Raw genomic sequence first — 10,437 nt, forward strand, 5'->3', positions numbered from 1 at the left:
AATAACTGCATCAAGCCTGCGGCCGATTGACGTCACCAGACAGTTGCATTCTTCATTTGACATGCTTCTCCAGGCGTTTACTGCTGCATCTTTCGCTTTGTTTCGGAGGTTTCTTCTTTCAGTCTGCTCTTCAGGAGAGCTGTTGACATGTCACCTTTAAAATTATTTAATCTTCCTCACACCCCCCCAAAAATGTGTTTTAATTTCCTACCTGTTGAGTCTGCTTTGGGGTACAAGATTTGGTGATATGGGAGGGACTTACTCGTTATTTTTTTTTCCTGTGTGGCGTGCAACAAAAATACACATGACCATGTGACTATAAAACTCCATTTAGCCTGGACAATTGTGTAACAATTCACTCTTCTGTTGTAATAACACCCACATTCAGTCTAATAAAGGATTAGCTTATTTGTATTTGCAGTAAATTCAGCCGAAAAAAAAAATATTCCGTGCAAAAATACATGTCAAAACCCCCTCTATGCACCCTACTAAAATGCCAACATGCCTGATGTCCTTTCCACTCTTACTTAATGTGAGCTGTTAAATGTTGGCTTTCATCACAGTAAAAGCATCAGTTCTCCCATATATCCACGTTAGGGAGAGATCAAAGTCAGTTCAAGGAAGCAGCGTCAAGTCTTCGTGTCGTGGTAATGAGAGTTTTTCATCACTTCTCTCTTTTTTATTTTTCCTTGGGCCAGCAGTGTCTCAGGAGACCAAGTAACGGTATGAATCTCTATTTGAGCCTGTGTCTGCGCGTGGGGCGTCTTTTACTGACACCTGCTACAAAAAACACATTAATATCTTATTGCGTAAAAACTCAATGCAGCCTGCGCATTACATGCTCATCAACGCATTGGATACAGAGTAAGGAATCGCTGGAGCTCACTTGCACAAACACGCACACGCACATGCACGAACGCAGGCACTCACAAGCAAACTGAGTAGGACAAGAATTAAGGGCGTTTCTGACCAGGATTTGGCTGTGCCCCAGCTTCTCTAAGAGCAGTTGGGTCGCTGTCACTTTAACAACATGAAGTTACAACCCAAATGGGATGTCAGGGGTTAGCAAGGTTTCTAAAGAGAACTATGAGAATATATTTCCTCCTATGGACTTGCCCCCATCATGACCTCCCTCGGGAACAAGAAGTAACCATAGTGATTGGCATTTTTACAGCCAAATTAAAACATCTTGGAGCCGGCTGACGGCAGGAGGAGAAAGCAGCCCCTCCAAAATTAGTGAGCCGTCATCATGACAGAAAGTAGCGAGGACATGGTGTCATCCAGGGACTGTATCGATTAACCCATAAATAGTCGACGGCCTCTGCACAGTGTCTATTCCGGCTTACACTGTAAATGGAAGTTATCACAATGGCATCGGTCTGGCTTTTCTGTGTGCATGAAATATTACATCACGTAAGAGATAAAGAAGAAAAGCTTTAGTTAATAGTGAATGCTACACAGAGCCTAGCATTCATACTTCTCCGCAACCAAAATGCTTAACACCGAGCATTTCAACCGTGTACAGTAATATTGCATAACGATTTGTCATTTCAAACTCAGCCACCAACATAACGTTTGGTTAGCGTTCAATTAGATTCTTCTGATTGATTCCATTTCCTATTCTGTTGGCGGCATATTTGTATGATAGCTGGGTATTATCATGATATACTGTGAATTAAACAGCCAATTTCTCTATATTCACACGAGTGTTGGCTGGTGGAATTTTCACTAGTACACACACACACAAACATATTATGACATTTAATAAATTATTATGGCATTCAAATTAAGAATGGCATTTGATTTTTTTTTTTTCAAAAGCCAAAGGTAAACACAAAGTTACCTCAGCTGGAATACGAACTCACGCTACAATAATCATCTCCCTTCCACGATAAAGCCATTTGCATGAATACCTCTCCCATACAGTCACAATATACAATTCAATGGCTTTCTTAAGCCAGATGAAAAACAGGGTCACTTAGGAACAACCCACGATGAGTGTGGTCCTCACTGTAGGCGGTTCGTAATATTTTGGAGAAACCTAAGATTCAGGTCATTAATTTATCATATCTGTTCTTATCCATGCTACCCGGGCTCCATGTTCTCCTCTCAAAATATGTTGAAGTGACTTTATTGAGTTGAATATAAAGACAAAAGTAGACATACAATAGAGTGGTTCGTGCTTTTCCGCATTTCCCACAATGCATTGTCGGCAGACATATTGGTGGGCAAGTCCCGGTAACAAAACGTCATTTGTCATTGGTTATGCTTTGTAAGTGTGTCATTGCTCGCTCTAATAGTTGGGGGGTGGGTGCGGAAAGGTTTTCTTTTTTATTTTTTGACTGCTGAAAATCACTTGAACAATTGATTTAATGCCTACTCTGAAGAAAAGCAAACAGCAAAAATAACTTTGGATGTTTACTGCTCCTGTTAGCTGCGAGCTGTTGCTATGGTTGCAAGGCACAAACATCACCGTTGGTTAGCATTCAGGAGAGCGCTTCATATTTAAACATAATTCTGACATTGGGAGCCGTTTCTAAACTAGATATTTGACAAGGATCATGAGTTACCCCAATTGGAGTACCGAGAAATAAAATATGGATGAAATAAAATGGGAAACAGGTAATGAACAACATTTTGATAGAAACGGTCAAATGGAACATTTTAGAAGGACGTTGAATAGACTTAAAACAAAACAGGCCTTCAAAATAATAAATATGATGATTTTACTCACTCCTTTGGTTGTTGTTTCTGGAATGCGAAGTTCGGTATGTTGCTTGTTTGCTCATAATTATAAATAGTTTATAATTCTCTTGTTTTAAGGAAAATATGATTGGATGGTGGTTTTGATTAATAAAAATTAAAACAAGCATCTATGCTTGGAATGATTTTCTGAGAAAAAATTTAGAGCAAATTAACTGCTTTACGTAATGAAGATGTACAGACCTAAGAATGTGTTTTTTATTGTACACATACCAAAATCTTTTCATGCTTCATTGAGAAGTGTTTTGTGAGCACTTTGTTGGGTATTGATGAAAAAGAAATATGCAATGGATGGAAGGACATAGATGGTAGCCTTCTGTGATAAGTTGCACGAAAATGAAAAGTTTAAGACCCTCTTCTCCTGGAGCATGACAATATAAAAGTATTGCATATGTCATCAATATATACTTTGAGTTTTACGAACATGTGCCGCAGAGTGTTTTGTCCTAGTGTTGTTGCCGTACTTAGCGATGAAAGATGGCCAACCTTTTGCGATTGTGTGACACATCAAATTCACTGGTTCGCAATACTGTAGGTGTGTACTGCACAAGGATCTTTTCTAGATGTCACACTAAGAGTAAGATGCCATGTCAAGACATGTCACACTGAGAGTCCGTCAGCTTTGTCCTGCGCACCGAACTTAAAGGTGTTTGAGACGGCAAAGATAAAATGAATCAATTTTATACTTCAATGAATGTATTAATCCTGCTCATTTAAACACACACACACCATCCACCCATATATGTACACACACACACCCCCACACACACACACATATATATATATATATATACATATATATATATTTATGTGTATACTGCATATTAGTTTTCCCAGGCGGTGGGTTGTTCTTTATTAAAAAAATACAAATAAAAAAGATTGCATCCTCCATGCTTGATGGCAGCTTGACTCTTCACTCTCCACCCCAAATAGAGTGAGGCAAAATCAAGTGAATAGAAAACAGGTAAAAAGTGTTCATTCATGTTCTTCAGTGAGGGGCCTTTATTTTCATGGAGTCTGGAACAATCAAGTATTCATTGCATTCTATGTTTAGCTTTCAACACCTCTCCAGGAGGCATGACTCAGGGCATCAATATATGTTGCTCTATTCATGGTCTTATTCAGCCCTCAGTCTAATCTCCCTTATGGCTGGGTCAACACTGCAGGGCAAAGTAGGCAATTGCTTTTTAATGCCTGTATTCATTTTTTGTGTTCATCTGTTTACATGGATATTCCAGTTGACACAAGTCATATGTGGTTGTGTTTACGTTCACATGCCATACATGCTGATGCCCAAACTGCATGTAAATAACTCTTTAAGTAGTACCAACACTGAAGCAAACCATAATAGGTAATTAATACAAATATCACATGTTACTTACCGTTCAGTTGACCGACCATTACTCTTGATTTAAATGTGGTTTAGCCTCCACACTCCTCCACTGACCGCCGTTGGTAATTATTTTGCCAGTTTGATAATCGACACACCTGTAATGTACTGCAATTTAGACCATATATAATAGGGCGTGGAACAAGCTTTGTGATGTGGGCTCTGGCGGCCATGTTTAACGCTACAGAGGATTGGCAGTAATTGAAAAAAGTGCGCAAACAAAAAGCTTCAATGACAGAGACCGATATCTAGCAAACATAAACGTTAGAAATGGTTTAGATCCTTAGAAAACTCAAGTTAGCGCAGAAACATTAACTGATGCAAGTGGTAAACAATGCCAACACTGTCATTTGGACTAAGGTACATTGAGTATAAGATAGTAGTGTGTCTTTGCGCTTTAACTGTCTGATTTGAAAGTCCGGTTAAACTATATAAAATAACACCGACATTAATTATTAGTCTTTTGTCCTGTATCTAACCATCATAGTTCGACAGTCACACGCAATGTTACAGCTTGTAATTAGCATGTGGCAAGACTAAAAGGGCAAAACCAAAAGGATGCAGAACTTAAATATTGACACACCAGAATTAAAATGTAAGAAGCACACTTATCAATGTTGGATTATTGTTAAAGGTTAGATTTTATTAATTTTACAGCTAGCATCCAAGCCATGAAACTTTACTTATCTCTTTCTGCCGCACGCAGGTACGCACACATTAGCTGTAAAAACATAGTCGGTTTCTTTGCTTGCTGTGATAATATGAGGATACACTCCACACTGTAATACAGGAAATATTTGCTCAATTTAAATTTGACACACCACACAGAAGACTGTTAACAACGCTACCAAATTTGAATCATTAAAATGAATCGCCAAGGGTATATAAAACAGAGCTTCAGGACCATTAAAAATCCAGACAGTATTTCCACTCACATATACTTTGAGTTTGTTTGATGAATTCCCTGAAACCACACCCCACTCAACTGGCAACCATTTTTTTCCATTTCTATATTCTCCCATGACGCATATACAAATTCTTACACAAAAAAGCAAAATACCGTTTATATTAATCTTTTAAACATTCTGGGGAAGGCATGCAGCAAAGTTTGAAGTGAGTTACATATGTGCGAGTCACAATAAGTTTTGAGGGGTAACCTACAAGTGTCAAGCAAGTCCCAAGTCATTGTGAAAAAAAATCAAGCAAGTCAAGTTGAGTTGCCACCAAATTTCAAGCAAGTCAAGTCATAAAATCGTGTTCAGTAAAAGAGAGATCAAATACTTTTATAACTGATCCTACTACAAAAATTGCATCTCTAAAAGTAAAATGCTAAACATAAATGTCTACACTTTAAATGATTTGTTTATTATTTACATGAGTGGCACGCACACTCTGGTGTTAAAAATTTAAATATGCTGCATAATAATGCATGATCATCAGATTTAATAACTGCATACATTGATTCAGGTGCCAATCTGTTGCCCAAATCTTAATAATGTGTGTAAATGGGTGAATGAAAGGCATTAACTTTGTGCACTTTGTACGTTGTCACTTTTTGAAGGTGAGTTTAGTTTATGGCGCCATTGACACATCAACTATGGCGGACCCACTCACGACCAGAAAAATACTGTATAAACGCTGTTTAACGAATAAGCGCTCAATTTTAGACTCCATGTATCAATGTCTGTGCTTAAATAACGACCTCTGTTTTAAATGGTATAGTTTCAAGATTACAGTGTCCACAGTGTTTTATCTATCGCTTTATTGGCTTCTCAAAATGCAGAGGCGACATTGAAGTATTTGAGTGGTGAGCTAAACTGAGCTTGGGTTCACAGAGCTATCTAAATGTGTCAGAGACAGATGAAACAAAATTTAGAGATGTTGTCTCTCTCATTTTCAAGTTTAAAACCTTGATTATTGTTTGTTATTGTTTTCCCCAGTTTCATCATATCGACCATTCTTGAATCCAAAGACATCTCCACATCTTTTTTCGCCCCACAAATATCGACTAGCAACAGGCCGGTGACGCAGTGTCTATGGTGCCCATATTTTGGTGAATGGACACTACTTTTTAAATGCGCAGAACTTAATCCCGTCTCGTGTGTTCTTCTGTCATTTTCTGGTCCGACGTGCCAACTTCTAGGCTGATGCGACAGTAGGCCACGACGGCCAACTTCGGTTTGGTGTGTAAAGGCCTTAACAAGTGACGCTGACTGAAAAAAACAATCCCCTTTCTTGTTTTCCTCCCTAAAAAGGCTAACTGCGTTAAAATGCAGATTTAAAACTTGTCGTCATGTAGTTAAAGTTTAAGTCAAGTTCGATACCAAATCCCAAGTCAAGCCATTTCTGATCGCAATTCCTAAAAATAGCGACTCAAGCTCGACTCGAGCCAAGTCATATGACTCAAGTCCCCCCCATCTCTGACATTCAGGTATCCAAACAGAATACACAAAAGTGAGGTGTGATTGTAATGTATCTTGAACATTTGACTACAATATGTCTTAAAAGACTTACAAATTATATGTGGTGTTTATTTCACTTATTTCCAGCTAACTATGTGTATCTGTATGTTTGCCATGTTGGCTTATCTGTGTATTCACGGGGATGAGTTGATGTGTGGGTGTGGGTACGTAATGCATGGCTCCGTTGAGAAGACTGATTGCTTCTCTCCTGCCTTGTAGGTGCAATGGGGACTGGGGCTGTGTCTTTGGGCAGCTGTATGGATGGCTTAAGGAGGTCTCCATCATTCATAAAGCGCACTCCTACATGTAGAATTGATCTTGCAAAGAAGCAGGGTGGCAATAGTACTTCATCAGTCTTTCCGAACCACAAATCACTCGGAGGTGTCCCCCCCCTCCAGGGGAAGAGTTGACACCATTGTCGGCGCGGCGGTCCCCTCAGACAACAGAAGGGCCAGGGCAGGAACTCTCGCTCATGTCGGTGGCCAAAATGACCGTTGAAAGACAAAGAGCAAACCGCCGGCGCAAATATTATTGTTGCAGTTTTTGCGATATTAATTTGAATAAAAGAATGATACACACGATATACGTCAACTGACAGTAAAGCTAAATCAGGCTGAGCAACAAACTAGATGAAATTTGAATATTCTGAGATTGTACAAATGGCAATTTGGCTAATTATTTTTTAAAAAAACAGATCTCATGTAACCACACTTGAAGAATCTACTAGCCACAAATAGTTTTATGATGGTGACAATTAATTAATAACTACCACTAATCTTATCACATTCCATTATTTCCTCCAACTGTTTTCAAATCGGAGGTTAAGAAGTGGTCCGAAATTAATTGTTTAAGAGGCTCCATTTCTTTTTGTCATTGTTTGTAACTGTCTTACATTATTCTTACCTGGCTACTATGAACAATGCACCTGGACGGCAGACAGTTAAGTCAAACAGGTTTAATAAAGTATGCATAATTAAAGCTACTTTTACTCATAGTGTTTAATAAATCCCTCTCGCCCTATTAATATACCAGGTAATTCATTTGTAAAAATCTGCGACGAATGGCACAGACTAATTTCCACTCTGTGGCGTGAATTGGGGAGATGAAGAGCTTGCCTTTGGCCTCGGCTTTGTGTCAGTCCACTCATCTTACATTAAGACGCAACTGTCTCCTGCTGCTACATCGTTTGGACTTTTGTCATTGATCTTCATTCTAAAATAATCTCCTATCGTTTCTCATTGTGAGCCTGCAGAGAAACCTTTTCCATATCCCTATTTATTAGCTTCACTCTGAAAATAGAATGGCTCAGGGAAAGGTGGGCATGCGGTGGAGGTTCGCAGCGAGCACGCTTCAAATATGTCCTCCAATCCACCTTAAACACTTGTGATATTCTTTAAGCTTTTGACCAGCTGCATATTTCATGAACTCCTCCGTAAGGCGTTGCTAAGCGTCCGTAATGTCTTTTTACTCTGCTGTTGGTTTTCACCCTTCCCCCTTGTCATCAAACGATACAGTTCACTTTTGCGCTCATGTCTCCATTAAAGAACTTTAACATTCACAAACTGAATGGGTCAGACAGTGAAAAGGTCTCTTTAACATTTCTCAACACGTCACCACAAGCAGTCAGCACACAACTTTCTCTTTCCAGACCGCAGGCAAGAAGACACAAGACAAAGGATTTTTTTATTCATTTCTGGCAATTTTGAGGGAGAAATCTGATAAGCTTCCTCCTTTAGGGCAGCCAGATGATTCTACACCATTTCAATTAGCGCACCTCTGATTGTAGGGGCTGAAGTAAGACAATTGATCATGTCGCTCTCCTTTTTCTGGCCCAAAAGACCCTTTTAAAATATTCAGGTAGATTATGAATGGTTACACCCCGATCTATTTATACCCACTTTATTGACAGTATTGCATTTATATGGCGTCAAGGTGAGGGGTTTAATTTAAGACGACTGCAGACCTGCCCAGAATATTTCGCAAAAGATTGATTCACATCATTGATTTATATACACGATTGCACTGTTCTCAGGAATCTTGCGTTACATGGGATCCTACCTGTAGATTTGCGATTGCGGACACTTCTCAACATCTGAGTATCTAATAATCATCAACGACCTTGTGAGCGATATTCCCAGCTACGTCTGGCACATTGCTCCTGTGATATTCTGTCAGTCTGCCTGACTGTCAACATGTCTTTGATAGGCTGATCTCTCTCTTTGCCCTTCCCGCTCAGACGGCGAACATAAAAGGAAGGATGTTTATGATGGACGGGCAGCTTTTTTAAAGCGAGGTGTCACATGGCGCTGGATGGGAGGGATCCGAATCAGGACAGCCGTGATGTGACGAGACAGACAGGAACATCCTTCTCGTCATGTCAAGATGTCAAGCGGCGGGAGTCTTAGCAGAAAAGACAGTATCATCAGTCTCCCAAGTGAAGCAAGCATTACAGCGAACTGTGCTGCGGATGAATTTTCTTTTTTTTTGATGGTGTTCAGTCCTTTCAAGGTGATCACGAAAATCCAAATGAAATTTGCATCTTGTCAAACAACTACTCAGATCTGGACTAAGGCCTTGCTTAGTTTGAGTATCTTGGGTCATTGATGAAAATGGTTGTTGTCACCTTGGCAGGGCCACCAATCCAAAATGATTTTATATTTCAACCCCGGTATTGTGCATGACATTGTTTGAACAGAAAATTGATCTGTTGTTTTGGCTGTGTGTTTGCTTGATGACAGCATTGCATGACGGCTCGAAACGTGGACATCTTCAAACTTTTCACCCAGAAGGTTTGTAGTCTATAGGCCCGCCTTTATGGCTACAAAGCAACCTTAATGCTATAATTTGCTAAGCTATGCAGCGCATTGTATTATTATTTTTTTTAATCTTTTTTTTAACTTTTTATATTCTTAATTATTCTGGACTTTTTATATATCTTATTTGGTTTAGAGCTTAGAAAAATAAAATAATGATAGCTTCATCTCCAATGCAGTAAAGCAGTCATTTGGGCAACGTTTTGTGTAACCATGGTGACACCAGTTCACAAAAATGTAAGGGAAAATTCTCATTAAAAATACATGGGATTTAGGCTCACGAAGTCTGATTAATTTGACATTTCTCACCTAAGTCCAGCTCAATGTTACCTCTCTACTTTTTACGGCAGGATTTTACCTCATGGAAGAGATGTGATTAAAAGCCTCAAATAACCTAATTACCCCTCACCGGATAAGGTTGACGGACACGAAACTCCTATCACAAGTCCAGTTATTATTCCTGTTATATATTCACAGTATTATGTTGGTTGGGTGAGAGCTACTATTAAATATGAACTTCATGCTGTCAGACATATAAACACCTCCTTTAATATAAAAACCTCTGCAATTGATCGGATTTTAACACATTTCTTCATATCCAGCTAATCAGTGTATCAATACATTACCGTTTTTCTCCCAGTAAAATAAACATAAAATCATCAAAAATGTAAACGTCCATGATTTGCTGCTTGTCTATGAATAAACAAGTGATGTCCTTTTTGAATTTGAGACTTGGAAAAAAAATAATCGGCATAAATTTACACCAATTAAAAATGTGACTCCGCTGTCTCTCCGGCCTCCCTGCCTCTTATCCTGGTTGTAATTAGCCTTTGACCATCCAGTGCTCACACAGACGTCTATAATGAAGGACAGACATAGTTTAAGCGGTTGATTTGTCAGAGAAATTTCCCATCAGGCTGAAAATCTTGAAGGTAGCCCTTTGCATTTATGACATGATGGAGTACATTAAGCTATATTATCACTTAAGAAGGGTTAGAGAAGTGTCAAT

This window comes from Idiotropiscis lumnitzeri, chromosome 6 (assembly GCF_059441095.1).
Source record: "Idiotropiscis lumnitzeri isolate Australia: NSW breed Sydney's pygmy pipehorse chromosome 6, RoL_Ilum_1.0, whole genome shotgun sequence".
NCBI classification, from domain to species: Eukaryota; Metazoa; Chordata; class Actinopteri; order Syngnathiformes; family Syngnathidae; genus Idiotropiscis; species Idiotropiscis lumnitzeri.